The sequence below is a fragment of the Bos indicus genome, chromosome 13 (assembly GCF_029378745.1).
Source record: "Bos indicus isolate NIAB-ARS_2022 breed Sahiwal x Tharparkar chromosome 13, NIAB-ARS_B.indTharparkar_mat_pri_1.0, whole genome shotgun sequence".
NCBI lineage: Eukaryota > Metazoa > Chordata > Mammalia > Artiodactyla > Bovidae > Bos > Bos indicus.
The window spans coordinates 43,705,960-43,718,576 of NC_091772.1; the positions used below are offsets into that span (position 1 = coordinate 43,705,960).

General features: G+C 40.7%; 1 pseudogene; it reads right to left on the reverse strand.

Annotated features, from left to right (window-relative positions):
• Window positions 1-953: 953 nt before the first annotated feature.
• On the reverse strand, window positions 954-1,794 carry LOC139186506 (ATP synthase F(0) complex subunit C3, mitochondrial pseudogene; annotated as a pseudogene).
• Between the last annotated feature and the right edge of the window lie 10,823 nt (window positions 1,795-12,617).

The following is a 12,617-nucleotide window of genomic DNA, read 5'->3' on the forward strand; positions in this document are numbered from 1 at the left end:
ATTTGTTTCTAGAAAACTTTTGATTTCCCTTTTGATTTCTTCAGTAACCTGTTGGTTATTTAGAGATGTGTTGTTTAATCTCCATGTGTTTGTGTTTCTTGCAGTTTTTTTTTTTTTTTTGTAATTGATATCTAGTCTCATAGCATTGTGGTTGGAAGAGATGCTTGATACAATTTCAATTTTCTTAAGTTTACTGAGATGTGATTTGTGACCCAAGATGTGGTATATCCTGGAGAATGTTCCATGTGCACTTGAAAAGAAGGTGTATTCTATTCTTGAAAAGAAGATGCATTTGGATGGAATGTCCTGAAGATATCAGTGAGATCTATCTCATCCAATGTATCATTTAAGGCTTGTGTTTCCTTGTTAATTTTCCGTCTTGAGGATCTGTCCATTGGTGTGGGTGGGGTGTTAAAGTCTCCTACTATTATTGTGTTATGTTAATATCTCCTTTTATGTCTGTTAGTGTTTGTTTATGTATTGAAGTGCTCCATGTTGGGTGTATATATACTTACAATTGTTATGTCTTTCTCTTGGATTGATTCCTTACTCATTATGTAGAGTCCTTCCTTATCTCTTGTAATCTTTATTTTAAGGTCTATTTTGTCTGATATGAGGATTGCTACTCCAGCTTTCTTTTGCTTCCCATTTGCATGGAATATATTTTTCCATCCTCTCACTTTCAGTCTATATGTGTCTTGAGGTCTGAACTGGATTTCTTGTAGACAGAATATATATGGGTCTTATTTTTGTATCCTTTCAGCCAATCTGTATCTTTCGTTTGGAGCATTTAATCCATTTACATTTTAAGTAATTATTGATATATATGTTCCTATTGGCATTTTCTAATTGCTTGAGGTTGATTTTGTAGATCTTTTTTCTTCTTTTATATTCTTTAGTTCTTCTACGTCTTTGTTAATTGATTCTTGCATTTTCTCCATTTTGTTTTCAAGGTTTTTGATCATCTTTACTATCATTATTCTGAATTCTTTTTCAGGTAATTTTCCTATTTCCTCTTTTTTTTTTTTTTTTTTTAAAGTTTTCATCTTTAATGAAATGACTTTGGAAATAACATACATTTCCATGACACCAACACTATAGTTTTCGGAGTCACAGTAAGATACACAGAATTATATCCGTAATTAATATGAATGCCAACATTTTAAGCAGTAATTTGTTACATGGCAAACAAAATCAAGAAAGCAACCATCAAACAAAAGAGACCCATAGCTTCAGACAAGGCAAATCCCAGGATAGCATATGAGAACAGCTGCTGCTTCAGTGAGGGGTTTCTGGCATAACCAATGATGAGACTGCCAAAGACTGTTCCAATACCAGCACCAGAACCAGCCACTCCTACTGTGGCAGCACCCGCACCGATAAATTTGGCTGCAGTATCAATGTCTCTGTTGACCGCAGTGGTCTGAAACTCCCTTTGGATTAACTGAGACACACCATTCTGGGTGCCATTAAATACCGTAGAGCCCTCTCCAGTCCTAGTCTCTGGTCGAGATAACACTGACGCAGAAATTGGTCTGTATGCAACTCTGGATCCAGCTCTGATCAGAGCTGGGGTGCAGGCAAGCTTGGCGCAGGCGAACATCTTGCACTCTTCAGGGCAGCGCAGCTGAAGGACTTGGGTGACAGGAGACGTGGGCTCCTCTCCCACTTCCTCTCTTCCAGGGAGGTGGCAGCGGCCGCTGCGGCAGAGGTCGAAAGAATGGGGCTCCCTATTTCCTCTTGATTTATTTTGGACTTCTATGTTTCTAGTTTGTTCCCTCATTTGTGCAGCTGTTCTCTGCCTTTTCTTTCTTTTTTTTTTGGTTCTCTGACTTTTCATTTTTTTTTTAAGGTATATGTTTGAAGTCTCCTTTTCCCAGGCTTCAAGGAAAGTTGAATTCTTTCTTTGAAGAAGGTTGAATTCATTCTTCCTTTTGGTTTCTTCCCTCCTGATGTTGGTCCAGTGATTTGTGTGAGCTTCGTATAGGGTGAGATTTGTGCTGAATTTTTGTTTGTTTGTTTGGTTTTCCTCTGATGGGCAAGGCTGAGTGAAGTGGTACTCCTGTCTGCTGATGACTGGGTTTGTTTTTGCTTTGTTTGTTGTTTAGATGAGGTGTCCTGCCCAGGGTGCTACTGCTGGTTGGGTGATGCCAGGTCTTGTATTCAAGTGGTTTCCTTTTTGTGAGTTCTCACTGTTTGATACTCCCTAGGGTTAGTTCTCTGGTAGTCTAGGGCTTGGAGTCAGTGCTCCCACTGCAAGGCTCAGATTTGAGCTCTGGTCAGAACGAAGATTCCACAGGTGGTTTGTTATGGCATTATGGAAGAGTAAAACAAATATCCAAAAGCAAGAAACCAAAGATGAACCCCAGATAAATGGCAGTTACAAAATCATGCAAATAACAATTAAAATAATGGAATATATACATATACACCCATGAGCAAAGTGAAATCAGTCCAGCAAAAATAAAGTACAGTACATTGATCTGGCTAACAAAGGAAACCAAAAATTGTATTTACCCGTTAAGAACAAAGCTAACTTAAGCACAAACTGGAAAACAAAACTAAAGCAGGGTGCCAAGTGGGAAATAAGGCAATGATAACAACTATCAGATATGTTGAGAAGAAAAGAAAGAAAGAAAAGAAAGAATATGCAAAGTTAAATAGATATAGATGAAGAAGATTTATATACATTAAAGATTACCTGTAAGGGGAAAAGAACAGTAGGAAAGGCAAACAAAGGAATAAATTTAGAAAAAATATAATAGGTTTAAAAAATTTTAAAGTAAAATAATAAAAAAGAGAAAAGAGAAAAAAAATGGAAGAAGAAAGAAAAAAGGGGAAAAAAAGGAAAACTCCACAGAACTGAAAAAGCCTAATGCAGAGGCAGAGGTTTATAACAACAATAGAAGATGTGATTGAATATACACATATACATAGACACTCATAAGCAAAATCAAAGCAGTACAACAAAAATTAAGTACAATAGATTGACCTGGTGAACAAAGGAAACACAAAATTATATCTATCAGAACAAAACTAATTAAAGCACAAACTGGAAAACAAAACTAAAGCAAGGTGCCAGTAGGGGAATAAAGCAATGAAAATAAAACTAATATGTTGAGAGGAAAGGAGAGAAAGAAAAGGAAGAAACAATAGACATGCAAAGTTAAATAGAGGTAGATAAAGAAGATTTTTATACATTAAAGATTAACTGCAAGGGGAAAAGAACAGTAGGAAAAGCAAACAAAGGAATAAATGTAGAAAAAATAGTAGTAGGTTAAAAAAATTAACCTTGGCAAAACCAATACAATATTGTAAAGTTAAAAAATAAAAAATAAATGAATTGTTGTAAAAAAAAATTAAACATTAAAATTTAAAAAAGAGAAAAGAAAATAAAAGAGGAAAACTCCACAGAACTGCAAAAGCCCAATGTAGAGGCAGAGGTTTATGACAACAATTAAAAAATGTGACTGAGGAAAAAGGAAAAAAAAGCTCAAAAGTTTAATTAAATTTCTTAGTGCCAATAAAATTGACAAATACAACAGAGGGGGCAAAAAAAGGAAAAAAAAAAAAAGAAGAAAATCCGAAAGAATCTACAGAACAAGTAAAAAAATAAGAATAATAAATGCTTTTCTTGAGTCACTGTTGTCAGAATCCTTCCCTTGCTGGAAATCACAGTCCACCTCACCTCCCTAAGATGACCTCCAACACTATACTGATCTCTGGACCTGCTGTGGGGGCTGCTCAGATTTTAATCTGGTCCTACTCCTGTGTGTTCTTGCCTCCAATGTCCACTAGCTATCAGAGCTAGTGTGTTTTCTGTTGTGGGAGCTCTCAATGGCCTTTTATGTATTACATAGACACAGAGTCTGCTTAGTTGATCTTGTGGATTTAATCTGCAGCTTGAACAGCTTGTGGGAAGGTTTTGAGTCTTCTTCCTTAGTCACACTGCCCCTGGGTTTCAATTGTGGTTTTATTTCCCCCCTCTACATATGGGTCTTCCACTGGGGTTTAGCTCCTGAGGCTGCTCTGGAGGGCTTGGATTTGTCCCTGTGAGGGCCAGGTGTGGAGGTGGTGCAGCTGCTTGGGCCGCATGGGTTCTGGCAGCACCAGGTACTCAGGGGAGTTGGTGGCTAGGGTAGCAGAAAATAAAGTGCTCTAGAAGGGTATGACAACTAGTATTGGCCAATACGTTCCATTATTCTTGCCTGGAGAACCCCCTCTCTGACAGAGAAGCCTAGCAGGTCACAGTCCGTGGGGTCACAAAGAGTCAGACAGGACTGAAGCAATCCTATGTGCATAAACACAAGACTTTTTTTTTTTTTTTTTGCCTGTGGCAGCTCTACCACGTGAGGGTTGAGTGTGAAGGTGGTGCAGCTGCTTGGCTTGCGGGGACCCCGGTGGCGCCAAGTGTGCAGGGACACAGACTGCTTCCATGGCAGGAGTTATGGCCCTATCAGAGTCTTTTTTTTGAGTCTCATATAGCTGGTGATCAGAAGACCTCTTTGGCCAGTCTTTGTCCATAGCTCTGTCTGTTCAGACACTTAGAGGGCTCCCTTGCCTGGGGTCCTTCTTTGTTGTTTGGCACATCAGGCACTTAAAGGGGCATCCTGGGTCCTACTCTGTAGTTCAGTGTCCCAGGGGTTTGATGGGCCAGCCTCTCTGCTGTTCATCTGCCAATGCTGGTGTGTAGGGAGAGAGAGGCTATGGTGATGGCTCCACCCCTTATGCATGACTCAGCAGTACCACCTTGCTTCCACGGCTGCCAGGTTTTCCTCCACAGGCATTTCCCACCACAGTCTCCTCCCTCACATCCCCTCGATCTGTCTGTCCACAGTCAACAGCAGCCCTCTCACTGGGATTGCTCCACAATCCCTAAAGTCCAGCTCCCAGCCACTGTCCCTTCCAGGAGACCCATGTTCCTGCCCTGCATATATATGGCTGTGGCAAGGACTGCCTGATTCTCATTGCATTTAGGCTGCCACAGATCAGCTGTTTCACTCTCAGCCTTAAATGTTTCTCCTCTGAGACAATTGCCCTGCTGTGGGGATCAGACTCCTGCTTCAGTTCCCCCACCCACCAAGGGCAGGTCCAGTCCTACTAACACTCCTGTTTTTCCCCCTAGTTCCTTTGTCCTACTGAGTTTTGCATGTTTCTATATATTCTTTTGAAGACAGCAATGGCACCCCACTCCAGTACTCTTGCCTGGAAAATCCCATGGACAGAGAAGCCTGGTGGGCTGCGGTCCATGGGATCGCTAAGAGTTGGACACGACTGAGTGACTTCACTTTCACTTTTCACTTGCATGCACTGGAGAAGGCAATGGCAACCCACTCCAGTGTTCTTGCCTTGGAGAATCCCAGGGACGGGCGAGCCTGGTGGGCTGCCGTCTATGGAGTCGCACAGAGTCAGATATGACTGAAGCGACTTAGCAGCAGCATATATTCTTTTCCACTGGTCAGGTCCTCCTGTCCACTCTCAGCTGGTGTTCTGCATGCACGTCTGTGTCTGAAGGTGTATTCCTGATGTACCTGTGGAGAGAGATGTACCCCATGTCCACCTACTCCTCTACCATCTTGTTCTCTCAAGGTCAGCGTTTTGATGAGTTCTTCATTCATTCATTGCTTTACTCAACAAAACTTTATCAAACACTTTTAATATGATAGTGTTTTGTCAATACATAAAGCAGACAAGAATGAAATGAAAGTAAGAAGTGTCTTGAGGTGACAGTCTAGTGGAGGGTGAGGATGGTGAATGAAATCACAAGTCTTTAGCTGTTAGAAATGGATCAATGCCCTTTGGGAGATGACTGTCCACAGAACCTTGCATTTCTGACACCTGAGATGCAGAGGCAGACTAACCTTCCTACCAGCAGCCTTGCAACATAGAAACAATGGCACGCTCCAGAGAGATGGGGGGTGTGCTTACTGTCCAGTAATATGAAGAAAACATCTCCATCCAGAGAAAGGACAGGCATGCTGAGTGGTTAGTGTAGTTGGTCCAGGGCCCCTAGACTTAAACTTTTCCTCCTATAATCCAATCCATGGCCTGTTTACGTGTCACCTGGTCCCACCACTTCAACCTTTAGAAATAAAGAGTCAAGGATGAGCCTTGCTGTGGTGAACATTTTCACAATATGTATGTACACCAGATCACATGGTAACCTTAAGACTACACACTGAGACATGTCAACTATGTCTCAGAAAAGCTGAAAAACAATATTCTTACATCGGCTATGGCATTTGTTGTGGGTGATAAACATTCTGTCTTTTATCAGCATCCGTGAAACCGGGGCAAGGTGATTTGAAGGCCTGCAAGTCAGGTTAAAATTTTATATTCTTCATGACTTCTAACAGTGATATGGAGAGAAAGAAAGCAGGGAAGGGAATGGGTCATTCTCGGAGGTGGGAGGGTTGGGTGCTCTTACAAGATAGTTAGAAGATATGTCACTGAGATGGATGCACTTGAGCAAAAGTGAAGGCAAACAGTGGACCCGTGGGGCACAGAACAGAAAACCTAAGTCCAGAAAGAGGGCTTCTGTCACATTTAAGGGCCAGCAAGTTGGCTGATGTGGGTGGAGTTTAGTGAGGGAGGGAAAAAGGAGCTGAAGATAAGGTCAGAAAGTCAGAGGGCCTAGGGGGTCTGTGTCCTGTAGGCTTTTGAAATATCTTCAGGCTTAGAGAAACAGACAATGATATTTCAGGTTTCAAGCAGGGTAGTTACATGAGCAGAATTTAAAAAAACAATCACTCCAGCTATTACAGTGCTGCATGCTGCAGTCCATGGGGTTGCAAAGAGTTGGATATGACTGAGCCACTGAAATGAACTGACTGTGCTTCCAAAATCTGTTTTTTTTTTTTTTTTTCATCATACTACAAGGCCTCCCAGATGATCGGAGTAAGTTCTATAGCAATGAAAGAGAGTATCTCATTAGCTCTGTCATGCAAATATTCGATAACCCTTAGTGGAACTACTATAGATGGGATTGATAACTAAGATGCCGAATCATCTCTTCCAGTTCTTACGTTCTATGATTTCCTGATTCTATGATGAGCTAGGGAACCTAAGTGGAGGGTCAGTATGTGTGTGTGTGTGTGTGTGTGTGTGTGTGTGTGTGTGTATCTGTGTATCTGTATATATATTTCCTTTTCCTTTTTTATGAATCTAAGGCATATCCACTCTATCTGGACCCTGCTCAGAGTATCTCAACTGGTCTTTTTTTTAAAAAAAGAGGTTCTGCTTTTTTTCCAAACAGCCATAAAATTTGGCACCAAGTCACAATAACCTGACTATTGTCTTTAGTCGTAATGACTTCCCTGAGGGAATAAAAGCATTTGCATTTCATTCCATACTATTCTGGCACATAATACATTCTTGCATGCATTTATAATTCTTACATGCACCTTTCCATAGGTTCTCCAAGGTTAGTGCTATTCCAAAGTATCATTTCTACATTTTATGTTATACTGGGGATACGGAATAATTTCTGTAGGCCTCCCAGGTGGCAGAGTAGTAGAGAATCTGCTTGCCAAAGCAGGACACACAGGAGACGTGGGTTCAATCCCCGAGTCAGGAATATTCCCTGGAGGAGGAAATGGCAATCCACTCTAGTATTCTTGCCTGGAATATCCATGGACTGAGGAGCCTGGCAGGCTACAGTCCATAGGGTGGGAAAGGGTCGGATGCGACTGAGTGAGTGACTATAGGTGTTACATTGTGGGGTAAAAAAGGAGGAAAATAATCCTCTTTTAGGGCTCTACAAAAATTCAGGTGAGAGATGATATTGGCCTAGACCATGGAATAAGCGAGCAGTAAAGGTGATCAGAAGTTATTAGGATAGGGATATCTTTTAAGAGCAGAGTCAACCAGAGTGTACCAATGGACATAAATGAAAGGAAAAGGGGAATCAGTTCCTTGCTGGACGGGTCCTCAGTGGTGGGGAATATGGTTTCCTCCCATTTCTGTCTTCTTCAGTTCAAGTCCACCCTGCAGCCAAATCCACAAACTGGATTTTTACTGACAGTGAGCCAGACCAACTTCCTCTTTGTTTTCTCCTATATTCCCAGGTGGGCCCAGGAATTTGCATTTTTATAAAAATTTCAGAAGTAAGTTGAATGCAGCTATTCTGTAGATGGATATTTAGGAAGATCCTTTTATTTATTTATTTGTTTATTTTACCTTTTTATTTTATATTGGAGTATAGCCAATTGACAATGTTGTGATGATTTCAGGCAGACAGCAAAGGGACTCAGCCATGTATATTCTTGTATCCATTTCCCCCCAAAACTTCTCTTATCCAGGCTGCCACATAATATAGAGAAGAGTTCCCTGTGCTATACAGTAGGTCCTTGTCAGTTATCCCTTTTAAACATTGCAGTGTGTACATGTCCATCCCTAACCCCTAAATATCCCTTCCTCCCATTGGGAAGACCTTTAAGAGTTTGAGTCATTTATGGTTTTTTCTTTGGAGACGTCTAATAACACCTAAGGAGGTGTAGTATGAGTCATTACCTGCTTCTTTCTTCATAAAGAATCTAATATCCCCAATGAAATGCACTATTGTCTAACCATTCTTGTGTTCTAACCTTTGCTCCAGTCATACTGCATTCTGACTGTTCTAATCTCTAAGTAAACATAGAAATGAAGCACAGGTTGATATAAGTTCAAATCTTATCAATTAAGAAAATATAATTATTGCTGAATCGCATTGTTGTATGGCAGCAATCTACACAACATTGTAAAGCAATTTTCCTCCAACTAAAAAAAAAAAATTAATACACACAAAAAGAAAATGCTGCATAGTTCTGGGCTATAGGGAATGGATGAGTGAATTTTACTTAATAGGGGCAGGCTTTGTGCCTTTGACCCTGGAACTGAACAAGAATTGCATGAGCAGTTTTGCATCAGTTTGCCAAAGCCATGTCTGTGTACATGTGACAGAGAATCTAGCGTTACCTGGGTGGTGAGTAAAGAGGTGTCCCCTTTGGATCCACTAGACATGTTGTGTACCTTAAGTGTGTTGTATCCACCAGGTCAGGGTTCTCCCCCAAAAAGGAAACTAAAGATGCATTAGAGATGAGGAACACAGACTTGACTGAAAGCAATTTAAAAAGTTTGTGACCAAATAATAAGATGAATGACCCTGAATTTCTATATATTTGAGGAGTAGTCCTTGATATGTTTCTACTGTGAAAGCCAAAATTCAGACATGAAACCTTCCAGATACTGTCTGAGAGAGACTTTCTGTGACCTGATGTGGGATCTTTTCTCCCAGCATGGTCCGAAGTTGTCCTCTAGCCACACACTGTTAGGTGATTGTATTAAGACTTTTTTCTTGTTTCTGTTTTGTATAAAAATTAGACATGGAGACCTCAAAGCAGTAACCCTCTCTTTTCCTCTGTAGCTGGGCTGACTGCCATGCAGGCAGCTAGACCTGAATGCACGAAGGACTTGGGACAATGGGTGTCTTTGTGAAGCTAGTCCCTGAAGATGGGGGTACTCCCAAGTCTTGGCTCTGTATCTAGAATAGAGAATGTTCTTCAGCTACAATTTTGTACAAAGTTCAATTCAAGGAGAATGAATAACTGTATTTTCTTCTTATTCATCTGAATTTGTGAGTGGAAATCATGAACACTATATTAAGAAGAATTTTCTAGTTATCAGAACAAGAACAATAGGTGTGCTTGCTCCAGGATATGAAGAAATTGTTCTCATTGAAGACATAGTGGATGGACACCCACAGATGTTGAAATGCACATTACCTAAAAAGAGATCCTTGAATGCTTGCTTGCAAATATGAGCATTTCTTGTACACTATTATCAACCCCTTCTATAATAAAGATGTTTATTAATGTAACACTTTATTCCTGTTGTGATCTGATCACACTTATTCTGTGAAGGCACTAGGAGAAGGGGATGACAGAGGATAAGATGGCTGGATGGGATCACTGACTCTATGGACATGAGTTTGAGTAAGCTCCGGGAGTTGGTGATGGACAGGGAAGCCTGGCGGGCTGAAGTCAATGGGGTTGCAAAGAGTCAGACACAACTGAGCAACTGAACTGAACTGAACTGAAGAAGAGCTCCTTGAACACTTCCTTGAGAATCTGAGATTTCTTTTATATTATTATCAGCTCCTTCTATAATAAAGATGCTTAATGGTGTAGTATTTTATTCCTATTGTGATCTGATCACACTTATCCTCTGATTGTGACTGGCTTTCAAGTTTCCTCAAACTCTGAGATCCAGTAAGTGCAAGAATATAAAAATGCAGAAGAACAGGTGGTGGTTCTGACATGGAGGGGAGGGAACAGAAGCAGGAACCAGGGAACGTGACCAAAGCACCTGGGCCACCATCACCTGGAGCTTACCATCATCCTGTCCCCACAGTTACTATGGTTTGGGGGGCACTGTGTAGAAAACTGGAGTCAAAGAGAAACAGAAATGCCTACTGGAGGGTGTGGAGAGAATACACCAGAGTGCTTGGTGTGATGTTTGTGGAACAATGTGTTTCCATTCTTGGGTGTCAGCTGTTCACATAAAGACTGTCACAGTTTCTACCATGTCCGTGTCTGCTGGCTGGGAGACACTAGGACTAGTTCAGTAAGGTGTAAATCCAAATGCTCTTAGAAAATGCTTTGAATTCAGTAGGGAAGAGAAATGGTGGTAGTCATCACAAACTCAGAAAGAGTGAAGAAATATAAAAACTTTACATTTTTCTTCAACAGGTAGGGAAATTCAGAAGGTTAATTATGGAAATAGACAGCAAGGAGATCCAACCAGTCCATCCTAAAGGAAATCAGTCCTGAATATTCATTGGAAGGACTGATGCTGAAGCTGAAACTCCAATGCTTTGGCCACCTGATAAACTCCCTGATGCTGGGAAAGATTGAAGGCAGGAGGAGAAGGGGATGACAGAGTATGAGATGGTTAGATGGCATCACCAACTCTATGGACATGAGATTGAGTAAACTCCAGGAGTTGATGATGGACAGGGAAGACTGGTGTGCTGCAGTCCATGGGGTCACAAAGAATCAGACATGACTGACTGACTGAACTGAACTGAACTGAACTGAAAGTATTAAAGAGTAAAGGTCACCAAGAGAATTGGCAGTTGAGCCAAGCGATTTGAGATAAAGTTTTAGGGTTTTTCCAAGAAGTTCCACTCCATTAAGCTTTATAAAAAATGTGATTTGCAGTTTTTTTCCCTTTCTGTGGATTGACTTTTCACAACCTTTGTATTAAGTTTCCTTCGATGCAAAAACATTTTGAGTTTTGATGAATACTGATTTACCTATTTTTGCTTCTGTTGCCTGTGCTTTGGTGACATATCCAAATCTAGTGTCATGAACTTCCCTTCTAGTTTTCATCTAAGGGTTCCACATTCGTGTCTTGTATGTGTGAATCTTTGCTGCATATTGAGGTCTATGTGTGTGGAGAGCAAGTGTGTTCACAATTGGGCACCTCAAACATGTGCAAAATACCCGCTGTTTGAAGATGTGTGCCATGTCCTGACTGGCCTTCACTAGTTAACTTGGCATGCTTTAGTCCTGGGATTAGCCCAATAGTCAAGCTAAGGGCACTCGGTTCATTTCTGAGTGAGTCAGCATCTTGCCTGGAGGAGGTGTGCCTCTTTGATTCCCCTGAATGTATTGCTGTTTAAAAATGTCCTCTGTCCCCAAAATCCACACCCCAGTTCTACTCAGGGTTTTATATGCTCTAGTCTATGTCTCCACCCTTACATCCTTGTCCCTGGCACCATATATATAGTCTCCCCTGCAACAGTAATGAGCTATTTTGGCTGCTCTTCAGTTTAAGCCTAGGCTTAGGTGAAACAGACACAGTCTTCGGGCAGCCCCAAACAGGTTGGAACATTGCATTAAGGTTTTTGTGATCAGTCTTGTTTGCTGAAGGCAGCTGGGAACAGAGTTGACACCCATTATAGATCAAGACTTCACTGTTCAAGTCAGGGGAGAGGTAAGTGTGAGGAAAAACACAATAAAATGTCCTTCCTCTTAGTTCTGGAATTTTCCTGATTGTGTGTTCAATGTGTTCCTGGAGATTTTGACTGTTTGACTAATTTCAGAGCTCCTGTTAGGTTTTTCATCTGGTTTCTGATTGTTTTCTCACATTTATAAGGGAGAATTCAACACTTCTTAGCTCACCATTTTGCTGACATCACTCCACGTGTTAAATTTTATTTGACTTTACAACATCCCATTGTATCAGTGCATCTTGATCTCCCTAAATCTTCCCTTATTCGTTACAATTTAACTTGTGTACAGGTCTTCATTTATGACTAACTTTTGAGCAAGATAGTAAAGTACATGAACTCGTTATCATTTCCATTATGATATCTTTCTAAAAGTTATGTAACTAAGCCCAAGGATTAACTCCTGTAAGGGTCTGTTTGGAGACTGCCATGGTATCCAAAAACTGTTAATAATTAATCTCCAATAAACACTTTGTCAGAATGTGTGGTTTTGATATTCTTTTCAGGATCTCACCACTGTTGAGTCTGGATAGCAACATAATTATGCTGGTGGGAAAAGTAAAAAGTCAAATTTATTTTGCTTTGGTTTTCTTCATTAAGAAATAAGATTTTATAAAATGTTTAT